The sequence below is a fragment of the Podarcis muralis genome, chromosome 15 (assembly GCF_964188315.1).
Source record: "Podarcis muralis chromosome 15, rPodMur119.hap1.1, whole genome shotgun sequence".
Lineage (NCBI taxonomy): Eukaryota > Metazoa > Chordata > Lepidosauria > Squamata > Lacertidae > Podarcis > Podarcis muralis.
The window spans coordinates 7,485,801-7,497,857 of record NC_135669.1 but is presented as its reverse complement, the minus strand read 5'-3'; positions in this window follow the sequence as shown (position 1 = coordinate 7,497,857).

Genomic DNA, 12,057 nt, shown 5'->3' with positions numbered 1-12,057 from the left:
CTAGAAAGTAAGGGGAAATGTCTGTGCGTGTTATGGAGCGAATGCCTGCGGGTGGCGGGGGGGATCTGCTGCAGTCGTCAGCAGAGGATCCATGGTTCCCCTTCCTTCCCTCCTCCGTGGTTACAAAGCATGGATCCACATGGATCCTCAGGATTTTTGCATTGGGCTACTCCAAACTCACTGTCAGATCACAGCATGAACCACAAAAATCATATATCCACTATTTCGTTTAGAATATTTTTTTTCTTGTTTTCCTTCTCTAAAAACTACGTGCGTGTTATGGTCTGGTGCGTGTTATAGAGTGAAAAATACGGTAGCCTACAGGGCTAAGGCAAAATTTACATTTGCTGCTCCTTCCATAGGACCCTTGGAAGATTGCCAGAAAGGACAGAATGAGGCCCTCAGGCTAGAAAAGCTCCCCTAAGGACTGGGATAACCCTATGGCAAGGAATCCCTGCTGAACACCCTTGTATTATTAACACACAGACAAACTTGAGAGAAAGAGAGAATTACTGTTGTCAGTTAACCCTTGAAGAATTATGATATCATCCAAGCCTGAAAATCCACACTGCTTCACTTCTAAGAAGTTCCTTTTAACAGCAGCCCACAGAAATCAAGCGTGAAGCTTTTTCCTGGAGATTTCATAAAGTAATGGGGAACATTTTGCCTGCTTAACTGTGGTGTGTCAGGCTGCTATCGATATGCGCAGGAACAGGGCTATTTATTTATTTTAACTAGCCTGTGAAGCTGAAATACAGGTGGTGAAACTGTTCTGATTGCTCCTTGATGCTGGGAAATGGTGTCTGCTGAATTTCTGCCCGTGCTTTTCCAGGTAAGTCAGAGGGGAAAGGGTGACATCATTTCCTAGATTAGAGCATGCAGACTAAGATTAAGAGCTAGCTCTGAGTTCATTCTATACATACCAGTGAATTAACTTGCCCAGACCCACATTGGGATTAGATAATAGTTGTTCCACCTCAAAGGGAGTAGCTTCCAGTTGTAGACAATTCTGAATGTATTGAACTTCTGGTTTTTCCCCAAAAAACAAATTAGACTCTATTTCGCATCACAACAATCTTTTAAAAATAAATAAACAGGTCCTGCTGGCATATTGTTTGGCTGCTCCACAACTGAGCAGGTGACAAGGCTTTTATTCTTTGTTTGTGTACTAAATTTAAACCTTAGACAAAAGCTTACCTGGCAGCTATGTTTATTTGGCTGACATGATGGAATCCAGTTTGGGAGCTAGAAGTTCTCACCTTTTCTTATGTGGTAGAAATGCAGGTATTTTTGCCATCCAAGGGATTTAGTAGGATTTCGGGGGGGGAGGGGCTATGTGTGCAGAATCACACTCTATATTGATTAATTAAACCATACTTGTTGAAACTAACATTGGACCTGTTATAATATCTTTTTTTAAAAAAATCTTTATTTATACAACAACAAAAATACACACAAAAAACACAAATACAAAATTACACACAAATTACAAAAATAACCATAGACACATAATTTTCTTGGCAAACAATAAAACATCTATTGGTCTTAACACTAAAGACCCAACTTCCCGTCTATTCCATATTTCAAATTCATATAACTTATTGCCAATACACATTTTCATAATTAAACTTATTCTCAATAAATCTAATTTCTTCTATCTACCTAGCAACTATTACTGAAGTTCCTCGAATGCAGGCATTTTAGTAGAAATGCAGACATTTTTGCCATCCAAGGGATTTAGTAGGATTTCGGGGGGGGGGGCTATGTGTGCAGAATCACACTCTATATTGATTAATTAAACCATACTTGTTGAAACTAACATTGGACCTGTTATAATATCACTCTGCCCGACTTCTATATAAAAATGTATTACATGTGAAAACCTTATCTCAATATTTCATGCCTGAGGAGCTTTTTCAGTTGAATACTTAGTAATTTATAGATGGGACTGTTCTGTTGCTTGCTTATGTTGCAAGACAGATACTGCATAGCACAAAGCTGAACGCAGCACATTCTTCAGCTGAGTGGAATTTCCTTCTCTGGATTGCTAGGCTGGAGATGTAGGGTTTTAGAAGAAGGTGCTCCCTGGATGTGATTTATTCACAAAGTAACATTAAAGCAGGGACGCGGGTGGCACTGTGGGTTAAACCACAGAGCCTAGGACTTGCTGATCAGAAGGTCGGCGGTTCGAATCCCCGTGACGGGGTGAGCTCCCATTGCTCAGTCCCTGCTCCTGCCAACCTAGCACTTCGAAAGCACGCCAAAGTGCAAGTAGATAAATAGGTACCCTTCCGGCAGGAAGGTAAACGGTGTTTCCGTGCGCTGCTCTGGTTCGCCAGAAGCGACTTAGTCATGCTGGCCACATGACCCGGAAGCTGTACGCCGGCTCCCTCAGCCAATAAAGCGAGATGAGCGCCGCAACCCCAGAGTCGGCCACGACTGGACCTAATGGTCAGGGGTCCCTTTACCTTTACCTTAACATTAAAGCAAGGCATCTGTGAACTGCATGCAACCCTGAGTCTATCAATCCTGATTTCATGTGGCTTTAATGTCATGCAGCCTCCAGAAAGAATTTTAGAAGAGGCCTACTCGATCAGGCAAAAGGTCTATCTGTTCCATCATCTTGTTGTCACAGTGGCCAGCCAGGTACCTATGAGAAGCCCACAAGCGCAACAGTGCTCTCCCTTTCTGTGATTCCCAACAACTGCTATTCAAAGGCATACTGCCTCCCAACAGTGTAGGCAAAGCATAGCCCATTGTGGCTGATAGACAGTGAAAGCCTTATCCTGTATGCTTTTATCAAGAGGATGCAGCAGTTCACTTATGAGGAAAGGCTGCAACCTTTGGAGCTTTTTCAGTTTAGAGAAAAAAGCATGTTAAGAGAAGATACTGTATAACTGTTGCATGTTATGGAGAAAGTGGATAGAGAAAGGTTTTTTCTCCCTCTCCCATAGCACTTGTTGACATCGAAAGAAGCTGAATGCTGGGAGTTTCAGGACAGACCAAAGAAAGTACTGTGCATAGTTAAACTATAGAATGCATTTCCACAGAAAGTAATGATGGCCTTAGAAGAGCACTTTACATTTTATTGTCATTTTCATGAACAAATGGATTCTCATGCACACTTCCCCCTAATATACAGTACATATTTTTGGTTGAAGGACTGCATCTTTAAGAGCTTGAGCTTGCTTTCCTCTCCTTCCTTTCATTTCATTTTCCTTGTGTGTCATGTCTTATCAGCCCAAGGGTAGGGTCCGTCTCAGAATTCAATTTTGTAAGTTGCCCAGAGAGCCTTTTTTCCCGTTTTCTAAAGGGTGGGGCAGAAATTCTGTAAACAAAGAAGTGCATGACAAAATTCAGTAAAGAGCAACTTTCTAAGGACACCTGTGTGCTAGTTTGCATCCTGTTTCAGGAAGTGTGAATTAGGTCGGTTCACATCAAAATGCAGACTGCTCCAAATCACTCATCCACCAGATCACTCATCCACTCATCCCAGCCATAGGTGTCACAAGTATTTTGGGGGGGTTGGTTTGCTTAAAATAACAATTGAGCTAAAACACTTTTTCTTTGATCAGTGTTGGGAAGGATGTAGAGGAGCGCTTGTTTATTGGAGCACGTGCTGCTTAACTTCCAGCCTTGTCCCAAGATCAGTTGCCAACAACAATCTCTACTCTCCCGTGGGCGGTGTATGTGTTGTCAAATTTCCAAGTTTTGTCCAAAGGAAAACAGCGAACATGGGCGGGATATGTTGTAAAGGACAATGAGCATCAATAGCTTCTCTCCCCTCCCACCCTCCAATTGTGCTGTTGATAATTTAGCACCAGGCGGTCCTGTTCTTTCTAGAAGAACCGGGGAAAGAGCAGCCAGGTGGAAAGTGTGCCGCAGAGTTTCGGTGTTTCTTGGCTCATGGCTCTGATACGCTTCTGAAGGGTGTGGTGCTCCTTGACTCAAGAATGAGGATAGTTACTCATTTGCACATGGGTTAGTGAACAGTGATCTCACCTGTTTCCCGTCCCTCCTGGCAGGTGCCCAGTGAAAGCCTTCTGTGCCCTGTGCTCCTTGCATACAAATCATTACACTTGTGCTGAACAGGGAGAGCTTGGAGGCAATGAGGTACACTGTATTATGGACAGGTTGCTGGACTTAAGCTGGTGTATTCACTTCCTGGACAATGACTCTCAGGATGCAACTGCATGTCATCTTAGGAAGCCCATATACTGTGCTACAAACCTGTGTTCCCACACGTGGCACCTGTAAGGGAGAATCAGTAGGAGGGAGGAGTGCTTTAGCCTTCCCGTGCCTGCCAATTTTCCTCTGCAAAATGCCTCTCTGCTGTAATTTGTATTTGCAGGCAAGGATCAACCAGAGTGCTAGAACCACTCCTCTACCTGCCCGGGCTCATTTCAAATACACCTCAGATGTAATTTGTACTTGCTTAATTGCATGTGCTTAACCCCTACCGCACCTGCCAACTCTCATCGTATTTGAACTTGAAGGGAAGAATTGCCAGAGGGAGCGCTTAACTCTACTTGCTCCCGCCAACTCTCCCCCGCTTCGAGGAAATGTCGGTTTCATAGCTCAGCCTGAGAGAAAACATTTTTAAGTGACATAGGGCAGGGTTGCGGAACCCGTGCCTACCCAGGGTAGTGTGGCAGGTGTAATGGGAGTTTATACGCAACAAAATATGGAGGCCCATGGATTTCATGCCCCCGACAAGGAACTACTCTATGAGAGAACCGAGAGGTGGGGGGAAGGAACAGGTTATTCTTCAACCTGCCAATACTCACCTGCAGTGCCTCCTCCACCCCCACCTCCAAATGGGTTTGCCTTATGAGAAAACCCAGAGGGCAAACTGGATTATGAGGGGGCAACCATACATTTTTATTCACCTGCCTGTCCCAATCATATATAAAACAAGCTAAGTGGTGTTGCCTGTGGTTGGCATAAAAAAAGAGTCTATGACAAGATGCCTGTCCTCTCTCAAGCATAGTCTGTTAACCTATCATTCTGCTGTATTCCAAAATCTTCTTAATCATTATTTAAAAACTGAAACATCAGGAAATGCCTTTTTAATCATCACCATCATCACATCACCATCATCATAATGCAGAGAGTCTCGTGGCACTTGAAGGACAAACATTATGGCAAAAGCCAAGGATAGCCAATGGTGTCCTCCAGATGTTGATGGATACCAACTCCCATCAGCCCCTGCCAGGATGGCCAGTGGTCAAGGATGGTGGAAGTTGGGAGTTCAACAACATCTGAAGGGCACTATATTGGCTAACCCTGGCACAAACTTTCTAGTCCACGAAAACCTATACCATAATAAACTCGCTAGTTTTCAGAGTGGTGACTCCATTATGCTTACTGCAAAAGATTAGCATGACGGATTGATATTGTGTGTGTGTGTGTGTGTGTGTGTATATATATACTTGCACAAGCTTTCCTTGTGAGAGGAAGCCAGGGAGCCAGTATGGTGTAGTGGTTCAGAGTGGTGGACTCGTAATCTGGTGAACCGGGTTCGCATCTCCGCTCCTCCACATGCAGCTGCTGGGTGACCTTGGGGCAGTCACACTTCTCTGAAGTCTCTCAGCCCCACTCACCTCACAGAGTGTTTGTTGTGGGGGAGGAAGGGAAAGGAGAATGTTAGCTGCTTTGAGACTCCTTAGGATAGTGATAAAGCGGGATATCAAATCCAGACTCCTCCTCCTCTTCCTTCCGTGAATACCTTCTCCTCAGTAGCTACCCACTTGACTGGCAAGAGGTTATGGAATGCCTTTGAATTGCTTCAGCTATTGTTGAATCAGGACAGAGAAATCTACTGCGGGAGTAAACATTCTTCTGAGCATTCTTCATGCCTTAAAAAAAGAAAAGCAAACAGCTAGGGTTTATTTACTTTGCTAACACACCCAGATTCGGAAGCTGGTGCAGGCCAGGCGATAGTCAGGTAAATAAATACAGAACAGATCAGAGCCTTGAGCATTGGGGAATAGTGGCGACAAACCTAGGAAGCTGCTTTGTGTCGCCTAGGGAGAAACTTATTGACAGTAAGAGCAGTTTGATGATGGAGCTAGAATGGGAGCCAAGGTGGTAGGACTGAGCTGAAGTCTGCCGAAGGAAGTGCTGAGCTTAGCCTTCCAGTCCTCCTACCTAAGCTGACTGCTTCCTGTTTGCTATTTCACTAATATATGCATTTTTATGTACAGTGGTACCTTGGGTTAAGTACTTAATTCGTTCTGGAGGTCTGTTCTTAACCCGAAACTGTTCTTAACCTGAAGCACCACTTTAGCTAATGGGGCTTCCTGCTGCCGCTGCGCCACCGGAGCATGATTTCTGTTCTCATCCTGAAGCAAAGTTCTTAACCCGAGGTAATATTTCTGGGTTAGCGGAGTCTGTAACCTGAAGCGTATGTAACCTGAAGCTTATGTAACCTGAGGTACCACTGTACACTTTAGCATACTATATAGGTCTACATTGCAATAGAGTTGGGCAGCAGCATTTGGAAGAGAACTGAATCCCTGAATTTTGCCACTGCATAATTTCCTCACAGTCCTGTTCTGGTCTTGCAAGGGACTGGGCAGCAAAGCAGCAAGGTGAGGTATCGTCACACCATGGAGTGGCTAACTTGGCTCCAACAAAGGCAAGACGCACCAATGCTTTGAGTCAGTATGTAGTCTAGTGATTAGAGTGTTGGGTCTAGGACCTGGGGTGCAAATGGTTCAAATCCCTTCTCAGCCACAATTCTCATGGGTTGAAGACCTTGGGGCCAGTCAACGTCTACCTAACCTACCTCACAGGGTTCTTCATCATCAAACCTTTTATTGGCATCACATACAAACATCCAAAACAAATCAATACAGAATTGCCACTTCCCCAGTGGCACAAAACATTTGCTAAAAGAAAGGAGGCAGAGCAGTCTATCGTCACATCTCTTGGTCTCCAGGGAGATCAGACGTCTGCAGTGTATTTTGACGACAACAAAAAACCAAATAGAGATATTTAGCCCCTAACTTGGTGGGCTCCTGATCATTCCCCAGTAATAGAAAATATATGACCTCTGACTCTGGTTTCCATTTAGGGATACAGAGTTGATCTAGAAATTGCTGACGGAGATCAGCATATAATTTAAAATTGAGAACCATATGTGTCAGGGCTTCCACCAGGTGGTCTTCACATGGGCAAGTTCTTTCTCCTTCCACCACACAGGGTTCTTGTGAGGATAGTATGGGGAGGGTGAGAACCATGCACCCCACTTGGGACTCCTTGCAGGAAAGGTGGCCTGTAAATATAATAAATTTATGAATAAATGCTCGTTTCATGGTGTCTACTTGGCAATTTCCATTCACCTTCCATTTATTTTATCTTGAACATCATGTTTAGCTGAACACCTGAGGCAATGCCCTCAAACATATTTTCTCTTGTGCATCGCTCAGAATCCCAGCCCACATCAATAAGCGTCCCTTGTCATTTTGCCTTCCCTTGAGGGCCTGTGGCCTTTCGAGAAAGAGTCATCTGAACCATGAAGAAAGCCTGTCAGGGTGTACAAGTCAGGCGTCTGATGCTCAGCAGGTGTGGCGATGGTGCAAAGCTAATTTAAAAATATAAAGGGGAGGGAGGAAGAAGTAATCCTGTTAGCTTGCTGGTGGCTTCTGCTGTTGCACTCAGATCCTGCTTGGGAGCTCCTTATTGGCACCTGACTGGTCATGAAGAGAACACAATGCAGGAATATATACAGTGGTGCCCCGCAAGACGAATGCCTCACAAGACGGAAAACCCGCTAGACGAAAGGGTTTTCCGTTTTGGAGGTGCTTCGCAAAACGAATTTCCTATGGGCTTGTTTCGCAAGACGAAAATGTCTTGCGAGTTCCTGCAGGGGTTTTTTCCTTCCCCCCCTTTTTCCCAAGCCGCTAAGCCGCTTATCAGCTGATCCGCTAAGCCGCTTAACAGCTGATCCGCTAAGCCGCTTATCAGCTGATCCGCTAAGCCGCTAATGGGCTTGCTTCGCAAGACGGAAAAACCGCAAGACGAAGAGACTCGCGCAGTGGCGTAGCGTGGGTTGTCAGCACCCGGGGCAAGGCAAGTAATGTGCGCCCCCTAACCCGTGGATTTGCGCCCCCTAACCTGTGGATTTGCGCCCCCTAACCTGTGGATTTGCCCTAACCCCAGATGTTGCGCCCGGTGCGGCCGGCCCCCTCTGCACCCCCCACGCTACGCCACTGGACTCGCGGAACGGATTCTTTTCGTCTTGCGAGGCACCACTGTATAGGTCTTTGGTCTGATTCAACAGGGCTCTACTAAGGTACAGTGATGCCTCGCAAGACGAAAAGAATCCATTCCGCGAGTCTCTTCGTCTTGCGGTTTTTTCGTCTTGCGAAGCAAGCCCATTAGCGGATTAGCGGATCAGCTGATAAGCGGCTTAGCGGATCAGCTGATAAGCGGCTTAGCGGCTTGGGGAAAAGGGGGGGGGGAGGGGAAAAACCCTGCAGGAACTCGCAAGACATTTTCGTCTTGCGAAGCAAGCCCATAGGAAATTCGTTTTGCGAAGCACCTCCAAAACGGAAAACCCTTTCGTCTAGCGGGTTTTCTGTCTTGCGAGGCATTCGTCTTGCAGGGCACCACTGTACTTATGGCCCCTGGGTGTAGGATTTGGGAAGTCACTCTACGTTAGCATAAGAGGAGCCCTGGTGGATCAGACCAAAGGCCCATCTAGTCTAGCATCCTTTTCTCACAGAGGCTAGTCAGATGCCCAGCGCAAGCCCAAGGGCAACAGCATCCACCTCACTTAACAAAAGCTATTAAAAATGTTCAGCAGGTGTAAGAAGTACAGAATAAGGATACCCCCAGCATCAGAGGCAGTATACCTCTGATAACTATTTTCCAGGGGTAATGATGGGAAAAACTATTGCCTTGATGTCCTGCTTGGCCACTGAGAGAAGCAGAATGTTGGGCGGGATGGACCTTTGGTCCAATGCAGCAGGGTTCTTAGGTTCTTGTGTTCCCCATAGGTAGATATAGGTCATTGGAGATACGTAGTGTTACCTTTGGTGTGATGTGTCCTGTTACCTAAGCATGTGCTAAATGGCACGGTTAAGTGTCAACAAAGGAAATCTTTCACAGACTTGAATGGATTGCCTGATTTCTGGCTGTTGACCTGTTTTGGGAACTTGTTTCAAGAATGCAAATATCTAAAGTCCTGATGCAGAGGGTACAATGTAAAGTTGGGCAGTGGGTTGGAGATGTCCAGGTCATGGCTTCCAGTTTCCATGAATCAGAGTTCCTGCTACCATAGGAGGTAGCACATACACATGCTAATGAGTGTATGCACTGCATGTGCAATCCATACTCAAAGGAAATGGAGGGCATGGATCATGCATTTGGATGTGCCAGTATGCAGTAGAGACTTCCATATTACAATTTGTTCATATCCTTGAGCAGATTTGTTCAAGATTTGCCCAGAGCTGAATGTAGTACTCCAGATGAGATCTGGCCAATTCAGGAGAAAGCAGAGCTATTGCCTATGGTTTTGTTAAGGTAAAGGTAAAGGTACCCCTGCCCGTACGGGCCAGTCTTGACAGACTCTAGGGTTGTGCGTCCATCTCACTCAAGAGGCCGGGGGCCAGGGCTGTCCGGAGACACTTCCGGGTCACGTGGCCAGCGTGACATCACTGCTCTGGCGAGCCAGAGCCGCACATGGAAACGCCGTTTACCTTCCCGCTAGTAAGCGGTCCCTATTTATCTACTTGCACCCGGGAGTGCTTTTGAACTGCTAGGTCGGCAGGCGCTGGGACCGAACGACAGGAGTGCAGGAGACAATGGATTGAACAAATCTGTAATGTAAACCACTTTGAGTAAAGTGATTAATAAATATAAATCATCATCATTAAAATAATGGAAAATTGTTCTCCATAGTAGGGCAGAGCAAGTACCTAAAGCAGAGCTTTCCAAACTGTGTCGGGACACATTAGTAGTGTGTCGTCTGCAGTGTGTAGGTATGTCACGTGAACACTCCCTGCACTCCTCCCGGGGCTGGAAAGGGGTTAGTATAACCTCCGGTTTGCTAGTAAAACTGGATTACTGTGTCACTAAATGATGCATGTCTAAAAAGTGTTTCACCAACCTGAAAAGTTTGGAAAGCTCTGAACTAAGGAATAGTAATGAAGGGGATGCAGGTGGTGCTGTGGTCTAAACCACTGAGCCTCTTGGGCTTGCTGATCAGGAGGTCGGCGGTTCAAATCCCCGCAATGGGGCGAGCTTCTGTTGCTCGGTCCCAGCTCCTGCCAACCTAGCAGTTTGAAAGCACCCCAAAAAGTGCAAGTAGATAAGTAGGTACTGCTCCGGTGGGAAGGTAATCAGCATTTCCGTGCGCTGCTCTGGTTTCGGTGTTCGGTTGCACCAAAAGCGGCTTAATCATGCTGGCTACATGACCTGGAAAAACTGTCTGCGGAGCAGACAAACACCATCTCTCTCGGCCTGTAAAGCGAGATGAGCACAGCAACCGAGTCGTTCACAAGTGGGCTTAATTGTCCGGGGTCTCTTTACCTTTTAATGAATATAAGGGCTGGGTGGGTTAGTCTTTTGCTTGGGACCCACCAGTAACATATTGTTGTTCATGTTGCTTTTCTCCAGGTGGTGAGAACCTAAGTTTCCTTTGGAAATGAGAGCATGTGAGACGTCTTGGTATTATATGATAATAAGGTTTATTTGCACATATATACAGGTGGGGCATAGGTGGAGCATCACAGCACTAAACATTGCAACAGATGCCTTATGAGTTCACTGTTCCCCAAGAGATTTCTAGGGAAACCACCAGACCTATCATGATTTTTTTGAGAAAGTAGATTTGCCCTTTGTGCCCCAATCTACCCCAGTTACAACCATCCCACCTGCTTTCTTTGTTCACACTTACCACATGTGCAGCTTACTGGTGATCTTCACATGGCCCTCCCTGGAGGTCTTCAGTGTGGCCCATGCAGTGCCCATGCTAGCCCTGCCGCTAAATTCATTCTTGCAAAATTCCAAGGAAAGAAGAGCACTTTGGAAGTGATGTCTTGGTTGTCTCTACCTCTGCATAATGTTGGCTTTCCTGCCTTCCACAATGGGCACCGTGCACTGCTAGCCAGATCCATCAGTGGAGGAAAGGATGAGGGAGATCACTGATAGATATTTATTTGCATCAGCAACAAGCCATTGCAATTTGTGTGCAAAGTACATACATATGTAAGACAATAAAGCAGATGAAATTGTCAGACTAAGTTAAAAATTATACGTTTTAAAACTCAGGGTGCATATTGTGGCCCTTATTTTAACAACAGTTGCTGGAAATGCTGTGGTGATGTTTGCCATCACCAGCATACCTTGATCCAGAAGAGAAAACAGGTGGAGTGTGGGTCTGAATGAGCCCAGGCCCCACCCACCACCAGCTGGAACGTGGTACCTGATCACCAACCCTTGGGGCCAAATTCCTTACACAGACCAAATTAATTAATTCCACAGTAGGGGTTAGGGCAGGGAAATGAGTTGAGATGATGTAATATTTGTATCCCACTTTTTAGCAACAAATGATGCGCTCAGAGCTGCTCACAATAGCATTAAAAAACAAAACACTGCAAACACAAATATCAAATGCAATAGCATATAAAGCAAACAACAACACCAAATTCATCAAAACAATTGATACAGTTCAACAAAGTCATAGGCTTCCTAAAATGCTGTCTTCTTCCAGAAAAGACCAGCCAGCCAGCATTCTCCATTGCAAGGGGGGAAAACCTGACTACCCAACCAGGGCCACTAGGATAATTTCTGGCAGTTCTACCAGTTCATCTAGTTTGGCAGACTGTTAACAGTCATTAACAGCCAAGAATCACAGGGCTAAAGGGGGCTCTGAGTTTGAGGTCATCCAGCTCATCAGTCCCTAATCTCACTTCAATATCTGTCTGAAAATCACTGCAGGAGACCTAACCTTTGACACACCACCACCAACATATTGCACTGTTAAAAGGGAATCGTGGAAATAGCACACAAAATTCAACATCTGGAGGAGAAGACCATGGATAATGG